Source organism: Caretta caretta, chromosome 28, assembly GCF_965140235.1.
Source record: "Caretta caretta isolate rCarCar2 chromosome 28, rCarCar1.hap1, whole genome shotgun sequence".
In the NCBI taxonomy this organism is placed as follows: Eukaryota; Metazoa; Chordata; order Testudines; family Cheloniidae; genus Caretta; species Caretta caretta.
Window position 1 is genome coordinate 14,334,740 of NC_134233.1, and position 12,433 is coordinate 14,347,172.

General features: G+C 52.4%; 2 non-coding genes across 2 annotated transcripts; both read right to left on the reverse strand.

Annotated features, from left to right (window-relative positions):
• Nucleotides 1-2,826: 2,826 nt before the first annotated feature.
• Nucleotides 2,827-2,900, reverse strand: TRNAT-UGU (transfer RNA threonine (anticodon UGU)). The gene has a single exon. It is a non-coding gene; the product is annotated as a tRNA-Thr (tRNA).
• Nucleotides 2,901-9,332: 6,432 nt separating this feature from the next.
• TRNAE-UUC (transfer RNA glutamic acid (anticodon UUC)) lies at nucleotides 9,333-9,404 on the reverse strand. The gene has a single exon. It is a non-coding gene; the product is annotated as a tRNA-Glu (tRNA).
• Between the last annotated feature and the right edge of the window lie 3,029 nt (nucleotides 9,405-12,433).

A 12,433-nucleotide genomic window follows, 5' to 3' on the forward strand; every position in this document is an offset into this window, starting at 1 on the left:
TCAATGGCTCGATGTCTAGCTGGCAGCCAGTATCAAGCGAAGTGCTCCAGGGGTCAGTCCTGGGACCGGTTTTGTTCAACATCTTTATTAAAGATCTGGATGCTCCGGAAGCTCGCAGATGACACTAAGCTGTGGGGAGAGGTTGGAGGGTAGGGATAGGGGGGCCCAGAGTGACCTCGACAAATTGGACGATTGGGCCAAAATAAATCTAATGAGGTTCAACAAGGACAAGTGCAGAGTCGTGGACTTAGGACGGAAGAATCCCACGCACATCTCCAGGCTGGGGACTGACTGGTTAAGGAGCAGTTCTGCAGAAAAGGACCTGGGGATTACACTGGATGAGAAGCTGGATAGGAGTCAGCGGTGTGCCATTTTTGCCAGGAAGGCTAACGGCATATTGGGCTGCATTAGGAGGAGCATTGCCAGCAGATTGAGGGAAGTGATTATTCCCCTCTATTGGGCACTGATGAGGCTACATCTGGGGTATTGCATCCAGTTTTCGCCCCACCCTCCCACTACAGAAAGGATGTGGACAAATTGGAGAGAGTCCAGCGGAGGGCAACAAAAGTGATCAGGGGGCTGGGGCACATGACTTATGAGGAGAGGCTGAGGGAACTGGGGTCATTTAGTCTGCGGAAGAGAAGAGTGAGGGGGGATTTGATAGCTGCTTTCAACTACCTGAAGGGGGGTTTCAAAGAGGATGGAGCTCGGCTGTTCTCAGTGGTGGCAGATGACAGAACAAGGAGTAATGGTCTCCAGTTGCAGTGGTGGGAGGTTTAGGTTGGATATTAGGAAACACTATTTCACTAGGAGGGTGGTGAAGAACTGGAATGGGTTCCCTAGGGAGGTGGTGGAATCTCCATCCTCAGAGGTTTATAAGTCCCGGCTTGACAAAGCCCTGGCTGGGATGATTTAGTTGGGGATTGGTCCTGCTTTGAGCAGGGTTTTGGCTAGATGACCTCCTGATGTCTCGTCCAACCCTGATCGAGGCTTAGAATAACATTTCCCAACAAAAGGTTGGTTGAGCTAAGTGCAAACCCCTGTTATAATCCCCCCCCATCCAGTAGCCCCAGGGCACGTTCCAAGTATTGGATTCGAGCTGCTGAGTCGGCTTCCTGCAGTGAGTTTAAGCTTTCCCAGAGGTAATTTGTGGGGGCTCGCCGTTTTCGGATGTGCTTGTTTAATTCCCCTCCATCCAATTCAAATGAGTTTGAAATTACCCATAGCAACATTCTTTCACCTACTTTGGTAAACTGAGAACAGTTAGGAAATCTTGTACTGAGAGACCAGTCAGTGGGGAACAGAGCGATAGTCATTTGTAAACCAGTTGCATTAAGAACCACAGGTCTCTGGATGGGGGTAGGCCACCGTGGGGATGGGGGTGTCACAGACAAATTGGAGGGAGGTGGCGGAATAGAGGGTGGAAGAGGTTGAATTAGGGTACATTTTCCCTTGGTCCCGAAGGGGGCAGCACGACATGCCCAATTAAAAGGGGGTGTCACGCCTGAAGAATTTACAATATCCACCAAAATAACAGGAACAACAAGACAAACACAGAACACAATGTTTTGTTGCGACAGGGGACCCACGGCGTTCTGGGTTTTCTTCCACTGGTGCCAGCTTGCCCAGAAAGTGTCTGAAAAAGAAAATAAGCATTCCCCAGCCCCTGGGTGGGGACAGATGATTGCTTAAAAATGCCCCTTTCTTTTTACAATTTTTTTGCCTGACTGCAGAAAAACCGAAGAATTACCTTTATATTTTGTTTGTTTGTTTGTTTTGTACAAAGGATACTTGCTGCATACCTAGGCAGGGGAGGCCTGTCTATGTAATCACGGTCTGTTCCTGAAGTCTTTCCCCCCAGCTCATCACTAGATGTGAGGGGGGAGGTCATTCAGACCCTCCTTACACTTCGTATTTAAAAACGCACCCAGAGCAAAACTCCACCACTTCCCAGACAAGCCTAGCACACACCATCCACCCAGGCACTAGCCTTCAACAGATCACGACTTTTACAATGATAGCTCACCAGGCCGACTCTGTACAAATCGTACCTTAATTCTATGAGAGTGGTGACTATGGGGCTTCCAGGGTGCTGCTTTGAGCACAGCCTGCCACCCCTGGGCTGACACTGCAATGGAGACGTCCCCGTAGAGTCCCTCTCTCCCGGGATAAAGATGGCAGCAGGGCTGGCCTGGGTCACCTGACGTGGGCTCCTGGAGCTCAAGCTGTGGGGCTCAAAAGTGGGGTGCAGATATCACATTAATCCAGGACAGCGGCTTGGGCTGTAAAGTTGCAGTGTAAGTGTCTCGGCTCAGGCTCAGGACCCTGCTCTAAGAGCCCAGAAGTTTGGGCGGGAGTTTGGCAAGTGGAAATGGTAAAACCGCAGTGAAGTATTCCCCTGGACCCAATGACATTTCTCCATTTTTCTGTCTGCTTTGGGGCAGGGACAAAAACAGGTCCTGCTGCATTCGTTATTTCAAAGGGAGGTTTAGGATTTTCATTCTCAGACACGGTGCACAAAGCAGAACTCAACCCTCGCCATAAACTGAATGAGCCGCCCACAGATTCTGGCAGCCCCAATGAGCCACTTGGTGTGAGAGCTCGGACCTGCCCCTGTCCCAGAGGGAGGGGGTCGTTTGCGAGGGGACTGGAAGACTGGCCTATCAGCCCTTCACACCCAGACTTTCAGTCACTCTATTATCAGTGCCTATGAGTGTAATTTAAACAACAAAACCAGCATCACTGGGCTAGACCAAAGGTCCACCTATCTCTGTATCTTGTCTTCTGACAGCAGCCAGTACCAGGTGCCCCAAAAGCCACTCAACAAGGCACCACTGGGAGTTGAACCCAGGATCTCCTGTTTACAAGACAGGTACTTTAGCCAGCTAAGCCATGGTGCCCGTCTCTGGCTAATGTATGGTGTCTGCCCACACCTGACTCCCTGCCAACGCCCCCCACGGCCGGACAAGCGTTGCTTGTGTTGGATTCTGTAAAGCAGAGAAGCAGGTGAAGTTTGCTCCCAAGGTGTGTGTGTGATTCTTTGGACAAGTCTGCGCTACAAAATTAGGTCAGTGTAACGACATTACTTTGGGGGGTAAAAAATTGAACCCCCCTGAGCAATGCCGTTATGCCAACCTAATCCTAGTGAAGATAGCACTGGGTTAACAGGGGGACTTCTTCCCACCCACTCTGCCTCCTTGGCTGAGGCCTGCTGGTCCACCTTTCGCTCACTCCTCTCTCCCCGAGGCCTCATTGCTGGCTGCTTGTGCCTCTCCGCCCCCTACCCCACGGTCTGCCTGCCACCCACACTTCTCTGCCCCCTCTCCTGAGACAGACTCTGCCCACCACCCACACTTCTCTGAGCCACCCACACTTCTCTGAGCCCTCCCATGAGACCTGTCCAGCCTGCCACACACTCCTCTCTGTCCCCTCCCCTCACCTGCCCTGAGAACCGCTCACACCTCTCTGTCCCTCCCACGAGGCACCTGCCCGGAGGAAGTTGTGGCTCTTCAGTTTCAGTGCCTGAGCATCCTTGGCCCCAGTGGGAGCCAGGCTACGTCTACACGACAGAGTTATGCTGCTTTAGTTAAAGCGTTTTAATTAAGCCGCTGTTGCATGTCCACACTAGGCTGCTTGTGTCACCGGAGCGCATCCAGGCTAGCAGCTCTTGGATCGCCACGGAGAGCAGTGCATTGTGGGACGCTATCCCACTGTGCAACTGGCCGCAGGGTGCTTTGGGAAGGGTTTGCAATGCCTCGTGGGCAGCCACACGAGGCAGGTTTCTCTATCCCATTCTTCCATGGGCATCCGACTCGATTGCCAGCTGCTTTTCAGCTGCCGTGGGCGTGGTGGGCAGAGAGTGTGTGTGTGTTGGGGACAGACAGTGTGTGTGTTCGGGGAGCGTGTGTGTTGTGGAAGAGTGAGTGTGTTGGCACGCTGTCCCTAAGTTCAGACAGCTGCTGGAAGCAACCAGTCCTGAGTCAGGGGGAGGGGGGACACCCCAGTCCTGAGTCAGGGAGAGCAGGATACCCCAGTCCTGAGTCAGGGGGAGGGGGACACCCCAGTCCTGAGTCAGGGAGAGCGGGACACCCCAGTCCTGAGTCAGGGGGAGGGGGGATACCCCAATCTGGAGTCAGGGGGAGTGGGACACCCCAGTCCTGAGTCAGGGGGAGGGGGACACGCCAGTCCTGAGTCGGGGGGAGCGGGACAGCCCCGACATCAGCCCCCACTTCCCGCACTGGCTCAGCACAGCCCAGCAGTCTCTGTCACATACACACACTCACTCACACTGCTGCCTGCCTGGCTGTGTGTCAGGGTGCAGGAACACGGGGGTTCAGAGGGCCACGGGCCCAGCACTTTTTACCAGCCGTAAGGGTGGACAACAGAGGGGGGAACACGGTGGAGTCTTGGGGGGGAAGAGGCGTTCTGTGGCTGTGGCCTCGGGGGGAGGGGTGTGGCGAGGCATGGGGGAGCAGGGGCAGAGTGAGTGAGGGGCCTTGGGGAAAGGGGTGTCATGGGGGCACCACAGTTCAGACGCCGGTGGGCCCCCCCATAAGGAAGATTCTCCCGCTGTTATTAGTGCTGGTTAAGAAGAGGGGAAAGTATCTGCATCTACCAGCCTTTTATGGCTGTACAAGAAGCAGGGACAATACAGAGGGACCCACCTGCAAGTGCCAAATGGCTGGACTGGCTAATGCAACCTGCAGAAGTCCATGGCACACTGGGATATAGAGTCGAGTGTACATCACCATCATTATTGCAAAGGGATAATGATAGGAAGGTTCACAATTGACTAAGTAGTTACATGCAGAGCTCATTGGCTATTCCTGCTCATTAGTGTCGCTGTGGACTGAGCTTTTTCCCCTCTCTGTCTCCCTTCTCGAAGAGCAGAAGTACCTCAAGCAGCGATGTGGCTCCTTCACACACCCGCTTAGATTTCAGGATGCTGGGAAGGTGTTTGGAGACTGTGCGAAAATCAAAGCTCTGTCCAGTGACGAACAGCCAACTGTGGGCATGTTCCCACCTTAAATCCCAGGCTTTATACCCTTTAAAACAAAGACACCTGTGCAAATAATTTAATTTTTTGCTTGCTACCGAGCCAAACCAAAATCATAACAACAATAATATTTCCGATTGACTCAAGATGCATTTTTTGGAGAAAGTTGCCTGAAAAAGCCTAGCATCGGCTGGAAACTGTCACTTCCTTCGTGGTCTTGTGGTTAGAATGGGTTCCATTCTCAGTCAGGGAAACTTTTCATCAACACATATCGAAACAAGCAGGCTTTTCTAGACCCTCAGAGCAGAAATTAGGCACGTTCCCAATGTGGATGGTTTATACAAATAGAGCTGTGCGAATCATTTGTTGTTTTGCTTTCTAGCGAGACAAACCAATGACATTATCACCATCCTCATCATCATTCACGTAGACCCCAGATGTAGACCCTGAAACATGTAGACCCTGAAACATCATTCACGTAGACCCTGAAACAAAGCTAAACAAAATTTCACTTTCCTCAAACCAAAATATTTCAGTAAATAAAATAGTCATCCAGAAAACCTTTCGCCCAGGGCTATAGACAAGTCTTTGGAATTAACCGTCTGGAGAGAAGGCTCATTAGCCTCTTAATTGTGGGTTAAGTGGCCGATCGATTTCTAGCCCTCTGTCCAAATGCCCAAAGTGGTGTGTTTGTTTCACACAAAAATAAATTATGTTGAAACCTAACGCTGCGATCACGACACAGCATTGTGATTGTAAGGAAAGGAGAACATTTCGACGGAGTTCAACAGAAGGAAGGTTTTCTCATCAGCTTCTAGCAAATGCTCAAAGTTCTGACGGTTCTTGGAACTTCCAGACGTATCGGCCAGAATTTTCCAAAGGTCCGGCACTGGCCCGCACCTCTAGAGCCAGATTGTCCAAAGACGTCAACACACTGAGTGCTGAGCTACTTTGAAAAATAGCTGGTACAGATTGTGGGTGCTGGACAATATGGTTCACGGTGCAGGAGTCTGAGGTTCACCATTACCTTCTCATAAAGCTGGATGTCTGGATTCTGCCTCAGCCCCGGTGCACGTCTTTCCTTCACATAATAAGTCAGCGGTAAGACTAGAACACCTTGCTCAAGGGACTCCAGGAAACCTGCAAATTGCTCTCAGGGTGATTGTGTATAAAAATGAACTATGCTGTAGAAGGGCCCTAGAATTTGTTAGAAATATGGCCTCTTGGCCTCCCCAAACAGCTCATAACACTAAAGAAAACAAGGAGCGTTAAATGCATGCTTTTGTGGTGTCTGAGTGGTCTAAGGTACCAGACCTCGAACTTTATTTTCTCCTCACTTGTGTGTTCTGGAGGCTTGGGTTCAAATCCCACATCTGCAAAGCGAAAGTCTTTCAACCCCCAGCAATGTGTGTGTAGACGTGGGATCGTTTAAACTCAAGAACTAGCACTAAAAGATAATAAATTTACCACTGAAGTGAAAAATGCACTGAAGTGATGGATTACGGGGTTTGTAGAAACAAGCTGGGAAAAACCAGCCAAATAAACGTGACTGCACAAACTTCCCACCTGAGAGACTTGTTGCCGGATTTCTGCTGCATTCATAGCCAGAGTCACTTCAAAACTAGCCCCAGAGTAGGCCACTCTGTTTATTGAACCAAAGATGGTTTATTAACACATTGCTCTATACCTTTGAAAAGCATCACTATCTGGAGTATAATTCGATGGTGGATGTGAGCAGCTTTGCCATTTTCTTTTTGTAATCTGCCCACCTCGAGTCTTGTTTTCAGTCACATACCAACACAACGTACTTACCAAATGTCACACAAACTAGTCCATTCCTCCCCGTAGTCAATCTATCTCCAGAATGTTAGAACGAGGCAGAGCACTGGGAAATTATCACAATAAGATTCAACTAAAAACTTGCGTTAATCGAAGCTGAGATGCATACACAGCCTATGGTACAGCTGGTGAAGTCCCAGGGACACGCTCCCGCTAGGGCTGGTTCTGAAATAACCGCAGAAGCAGATCAAAGAGAAGGAGCCCATGTGGGAGGGATGGGCAGCTGCCTTCTGAGTGCATCACTCCCCTGGGAGGTGTTTCACAAAACACAGCACTTCCCCTCTGAAAGAGAAACAAACTCTCTCCCCGCCAGTCACTGTACTTTCCATGGGGCCATTTGTCCTGAAGGACCTTGATCTCTCGGGCTAGTCCATGGTGACTCAGAAAGAGCCATTTGGGGAGCAGGAGTCATCCCAATGGAAATCTCGTCACTTCTTTCTCGGTGCCACCTTCTTAGCCCTGGCTTTGGGTGCTTTGGATTTGACATTAGCCTTTTTCTCTCCCTTCTTGACTTTAGGTGGGATCTTGACCACCGTCTGGGTCTTGGCAGCTTAGAACTTTTGAGGGCTTTTCCCTGCATTTTTTGGTCCTGCTGCAGACACCACCATCTAACGACTATGCCTGGAAATGGGATGGTGGCATTTCTGGGGATCCTGGCAGCTCTAACCAGCTTCTAGGTGGCTATTTTCCTTCTCAAAGCCACTGGCTTCTTCTCATGCCTTGTCCTGGGAGCCCAGATGTTGTCTGAATGTGAAGGAGCCAAGACGCTGGTGTCCTTTCCCTCACCAAGGAGTCTTTGCTCATCAGAGTCCCGAACTCCTGCTGGATGTGGTTCTTGTTCTTCTACACAGCATAGGCCCTGGAGAACTGGGATCTGCAAATGTGCATTCATATTATACTTTTGTTTAATTGATGAAAACATAAACTAGACACTTAGAGGATGGGAACTGATTTCAGCTGCTGGACGGGTTAGCTGGGTTTTTATTCTTTTGCACAGGAAAACGCTGAGCGTTCAAATTCACTTCAAGGATCCCGATTCAGGGGAACTCCTGCACATACTGGAAATTGATACGAATATGTTTTCATTTAAAAAAGGCTTCTAAAGGGGTACTTGGATGTAAACAAAGGACGATTTGAGCTGCAGTCAAACACTCTACCACTGAGCTATACCCCCATGACATTTGCATAAGCAAGTCAGTGATCTTAAGGATTTTGAAGGACAGGCCCTGCTCAGAGAGCTCCTCTTCCACTCCCAGACCACAGTGGTTTAATAAGGGGGTTCGATTAAGCTTTATAGATGCATGTAGACACCCCAGTCTGCACCCCCACGGAGACAGCCTCTCCCACTGACATAGTTACCGCCTCTCCGGGGGGTGGATAAACAACACGGAGGGGACAGCTCTCGCCCATCCCCTTAGAGCATCTTCATTAACGAGCCGCAGCAGTGCAGAGGCATTCGTACGTCTGTGCCACGGCAGCATTTTGAATGTTGACTTGCCTCAGAGGAAGACCAGACTGGCTCCATTTGGCACCTCGGATGGCAAGACACCCACACTGACTGCTGTGTGGTTGTGTGGCCATGGCTGAACCGCAAGAATTCCTGCCCGTTTCCCTTCTGGCTGGAGCATGAGGAGAGCGTGTCTGTGGCCGATGACGTTGCTGTAGATTGTCCATTCCCTGCCATGACAATTCAGACGGTCCCTGTCCCCAACATACCCCCAGCACCTCTGTGATTCCAATAGCAGGTTTTCTCTGGGACACTGAGATTTTGGGTGGAGATGGTGGCTCCTTTCATTCCTCACCCTGGAGGAAACTCAGCTTTTTATTCCATCCTTGATGATTCATGGAATAACAACAGCGGCATGAAGAAAGAGGAGAGGGAACGTCTCACAGCCGGGGGGAAGGTGGCCGCGTCCCCTCTGTCTGGCCATTGCCATTGCTGGAGAGAAGGTTTCACTGGAATTGAATGCCCTGGCTCAGAGGAGAGACACAGGAAGATTTTGCTGTTTATGGAGCCACACAAAGGAAATTGTTTCTCCGTGTAGAAATGAGGAGGGAAATGAAACACCCACATGGTGGCATCTAAGGCATAAGGAAACCCTGCAGGATTGGACTAGGATACGTTCTCAAGCAGCATGTTTCTTACTTTGCCCATCTGTCAATTTTGATTATTATGGATGGAAATATTTTGCCATCGGGTTGTGTGTTTACAGCAAAATTGACAATTACCAACAAATACGTCGTTCTTCCGAGCCTGCCTAGTCTGCAGTTGGGGGGTTTCAAGGGACACAGTCACTCTCCCCAGACCCCAGGCCAGGCCTGTGCTCTCCATGCTGCCCCCTTCCCACCCTGCTGGGATCCTTCCCTCATTTCCCCCCCCCCCCGAGAACTCTGCCCCCCAGCCCCGATTTTGGGATCCTCTCCCCTCCCCTGCTGGCAGGCTCCTGCCCCGTTCCTTTCTTTTCAGGCCTCCCCTCTGAGCAAAAGCTCTGCCCTCTTCCCACACCGGGAATTGAACCCGGGCCGCCTGGGTGAAAACCAGGAATCCTGACCACTAGACCACATGGGACTGGTGCTGCTGGGCTTCTCTAAGCCAACCCCTCGTGAGAGCAGCGACGCCGCCAAGCAGGGCCTGTGCCCAGGGCTGCATGAACCCTCTGGGTGCTGAGGTCTCCCCTCTATCCATTCCCGGTGCCTGTGATCAGGAACCACAGATCGGGGCTCTCAGGTGCTGCACAGACCGGGACTGAGATTAGGACCCCCTCTTGTGCAAGGTGCTGTACAAACCCAGGCCAACACTGGGACACCCGTGGGGTTCCCCTCAATTTCCCTCAGACTCTGCTGCCCAACTTCTTCTGACCCCCCGCAATAAACCCACCTTTCCAAACATTCCTTCTTCCCCTGCCCCCTCTCTTGGCTTGCACACCCCGGGCCCACCTGCTCCCGCCCCCCAGGTGAAGAAGCCATGGAGACAACTTCAGCCACTGGAGACAGCCCCAGCCAGCGCTGCAGCCCGCCCCGGGGTGCTCTTTGCAAGACGCAGGAAGGGGGAGTGGTGGGTGCTGGGCAGAAGGAGGCAGGAGCCGGGAGAACAAAGCCCAGAGCTGGGCAGCTCCTGGGGGCAGGGCTCGGGCACAGCCTGGGGGCGTGGCAGCTCCTGGGGGCGGGGCTCATGCACAGCCCGGGGGCGGGGCAGCTCCTAAGGGCGGAGCTCGGGCCCAGACGGGATTCTGCTGCTGCCCCCGTGGGACCCAAGAGCCCGGGCTGGGCATCTGCGGCTCCCCCTGGGGTCCCTGCTGGGGGGGGGGCATCATTAACCCCTCTGTGTCTGGCCAGGGGGGGCTTTCTCCAGCTGGGACCAGACCCCTGGGCAGCCCTGGGCTCTGCCCACCCCCAGCCGGTGGCCCCCAATGAGTGGGAGACCACCGGGGGGGGGGAGAGCTGCAGAGGGGGCAGGAAAGTGACTTTCTGCCCCCCGGGACCCAGGGAGAAGCCTCGGAGCTGCCTGAGCCCCAGCGGAGCCGCCGCCAGGATCTGCCCCCGGCACCGCTGGGGAGGCAGATGCTGGGTCTCTGCTGGGGAAGGGAGAAGCACGTGTCCTCCATGGGGACTGCCCGGACCCCGGTTTCCCAATCCCAGTTGCTGTCCCCTAGCTACCAACACATTTGCCCCCAGCCCTCAGTTGCCCCTCACCTGCTCATCCCCCACTGCAACCCCTTTCCCTCATCCAGGGAGCCTTCCCCCTCCTTTGCCCTCTTCAATCAGCTCCTCAGAGGGCTCCCTGCTGCCCATCTGAACGGTGGCGGGGGGGGGGGGACGGGACCATCACTTTCTGTTTATGTGTTGGACAGTCCCATAAAATCCAGTCCAACTGTCCCCCTTTTCCACCAATTAGTTAATAGCAATATAAAATCCCCTCCGGTCTTGGTGTTTTTCTCTGGTGTTATCCATTGGCTAGTTTGTGACAATTTTTCTTGGCAAATCTCAAAGGTTGATAGAAAATATCTGAAACGTTTGCCCCACTTTTCCTCTAGTTGTCTATTTCTAATTGAATATGCCCTGAGATTTTCTTACCATTTGATCAGCAGAGAGACAGGGAAAATCTCACATTTACACCTTTTCTCAGATTCTTGAACATGGATCTAACACGTTTCCCAATGTTGCCCATTTCCGCTCTGTTGATTTATCAAATATTGATGCGAAATACACTCAGCTTTTACCTGATATCAACAACTGATAGAAAATCCTGCAGATTGCCACCCTTTCTCTTTCATTTCTGAACACTGTTCTCAAAAATCAGGTTTTGCCTCTATGTCGTTATCAAATGTCAATTAAAAATCCTCTCGGGTTTGGGGCTCTTCCCCATGTCTCTAAATCCCAGCAACTTCTCCTTCCTTGGAGGGAATCTGTTACCCTGAGTCCTTCTCCATCCTGGAGGTTGCAGGGAGTTAAATTGCCCAGTGATCATCTTTCCCCTCTCCTTTGAGAATCATTTGTTCCCCCCTTTATCTCTGTTAAAAATCTTTACTGATGAAAGAGATCAGCCATGTATTCAATACCCATCAAAGCCAGAGGCCTCCCTCTGTTTGGGGGATCAGTGGCTGCCAGCTGGCGAAAGGAGAGTTGGCTGGACCCTTTACATTTCTCCAGGTGGCACGGGATGAGGAGGTCCCTCTGAGTGCAACCTGGGTCCAGAAGTATCCCAAACCCTGTGACAAAGGGTCTCCGTGAGGGGTTGCTTCCCACAGTGCTAAGATGCAGCCACCTCTGGGGTGGATCCATGGTGGCCATTATTTGCTGATGACAGGGCATGGAAATTTCTTACCTATTTTGGCCCCTCCAGGCCGTCCATTCTCCTGTTAAATAAGCGTCCCCCAGGGCTCCCTCTGTCTGTATGACTGGCCAGCAAGGGGTGGTGATAACTTTCTATCCACTTGTCAGACACTGTGAGGGAACACTGTTGCTGGGGTGGGGGTGCATGTCTGTGTGGGGAGATTGCAGCGGGAGCTGAAGGGGCATTGTGGTAGGGGGAGGCCTCTGGGTGGCTGGGCAGGAGGGACCCTAGTCAGGTTGGTGGGTTCTGGAGGGTTTGGGATTTCAGGGGGTGGTTGTGAAGTGCCCAGCCTGAGGCTAATGGTCCTGGAGGTGGGTATCGCTGGGGGCCTGTTGGCTGCAGACCAGTGGGGGTCTCTTGGGGAGGTGGGGCAGGGGGTTACAGGGTACCTGGTGCTGGGCCAGGGGCTCTGTCTGGGATTGCCCAGCCGGCTCCTGGGATCATTGTCATGCCCGGTGCATAGAGCTATGCGGGGGGGATCCCCGGCGTGAGGTCAAGGGATGCCAGACAAGCAGTGTGAGGGGTCCTGCTGTAAAGCATCAGGTGGTCCAGCTGGAGGGGGGGGGGGGGTCCCAGGCAAATGGCATGCCATATCCTGCTGGAGGGCAGGCAGGGGTCCGAGGCAGGCAGTGGGGGACTGAATTCCCAGAGAGGGGTCCCCTTGGGGTGGTTTCTGGCTGCTGGGGGCTCTTGTTGGGGGCATTTTGGGATTCCCAACCTGGCAGTAACAGTCTGGTGGGGGGTTCTTTTGGGGTTCTCTGAAG